The following is a 1623-nucleotide window of genomic DNA, read 5'->3' as shown; positions in this document are numbered from 1 at the left end:
AGATACAGTTTCTAGTAAATGTTTCTGTGTAAAGCAGGTTTCTCAGGGGGTTCTACTCATCCAGTTGCCTCAGTACCTCCTTGCTAGTAGATGAGGCACAGAACAGAGGTTGAAAACTCTTTTCAGACATGGGTTGGGGGCAACATTTATGATTTTCAATGGGACGTAGTGTGTTCAGTGGTAGGAGTACAAGTCTAGTAGTCAGAGGATTTGGGTTCTAATCCTGTTTTTGCCACTTGTGTCCTGTGTGACCTTGCGCCAGTCAATTAATGTTTTTTTCTGTGTCTCAGTTACATCCTCTGTAAAATGGAAATTGAGACTCTGAGCCCTATGTGGAATCTAGACAGTGCCCAAAATGATTATCTTATTTTTACCCTTGCACTTAGTTCAGTATCTGGCACACAGTAAGCACTAAAAAAAAATCATTTAAAATCATCATTACATCACTTAATGCATGTTATTGGTCTATAATATTGTTAAGGAACGAATACATTAGGCTGAGCTCTTTTAAACAAGTTGGGTAGTCCTGGAATTGCTCAATGGAATGAATTAATTTGAGACCATATTTTTCTTTGAAGGAAAGGGGGTAGTGTTCTTCGTAATACGTTCTTCTGCTGTTGAAACTATGATGGGAAGATTTATGACTCGAAAAAGAAGAAACTCAGAATAGGGAGATGGCTGCTGTTAAGATAAAGTGGAAAACCTACTAGAATGGAAGATAAATACTGGGAAAAGTAGATTTCAGAATGTTGGAGACAATAATGTGCGTGGCCATGGAGTTTAAAAAATGTGATGTAGAAGTAAGAGGAGCAGTAAGGAGCTATCCCTATGAGAATGTTCAGATATCTTTGTTGCATCTTTATGTTATAATGTGGAAGGGAATTTGTCCCTCACTTAGCAGGTAGACAATCAGTACTGTACTATCTAAAAGATGATTTTTGCAAGCAAGATGCATAGTAGTAGGGTCAGAATTTTTCTTCTTTTTGTCTTTTTTCTAAAGGTATTAGTTAAGTGCTTACTATATGTCAGGCACTGTACTTAAGCACTGGGGCAGATACAAGCTAATCAAGATGGACAGAGTCCGTGTCCCATTTTACAGGTGATGTAACTGAGGCATAGAGAAGTTGAGTCATTTGCTCAAGGTCAAACACATTCATTCATTCAATTCATTCATTCATTCAATTCATTCATTCATTCAATCATATTTATTGAGCGCTTACTGTGTGCAGAGCACTGTACTAAGTGCTTGGGAAGTACAAGTTGGCAACATATAGAGACAGTCCCTACCCAACAGAGGGCTCACAGTCTAGAAGGGGGAGACAGACAACAAAACAAAACATATTAACAAAATAAAATAAATAGAATAAATATGTACAAGTAAAATAAATAAATAAGTAGAGTAATAAATATGTACAAGCATATACACCTATATACAGGTGCTGTGGGGAGGGGAAGGAGGTAAGGCGGGGGGATGGGGAAGGGGAGGAGGGCGAGAGGAAGGAGGGGGCTCAGTCTGGGAAGGCCTCCTGGAGGAGGTGAGCTCTCAGTAGGGCTTTGAACGGAGGAAGAGAGCTAGCTTGGTGGATGTGTGGAGGGAGGGCATTCCAGGCCAGGGGAATGACA

The sequence above is a fragment of the Tachyglossus aculeatus genome, unplaced genomic scaffold (genome assembly GCF_015852505.1).
Source record: "Tachyglossus aculeatus isolate mTacAcu1 unplaced genomic scaffold, mTacAcu1.pri scaffold_96_arrow_ctg1, whole genome shotgun sequence".
Lineage (NCBI taxonomy): Eukaryota > Metazoa > Chordata > Mammalia > Monotremata > Tachyglossidae > Tachyglossus > Tachyglossus aculeatus.
Note: the sequence above shows the minus strand (reverse complement) of the source record.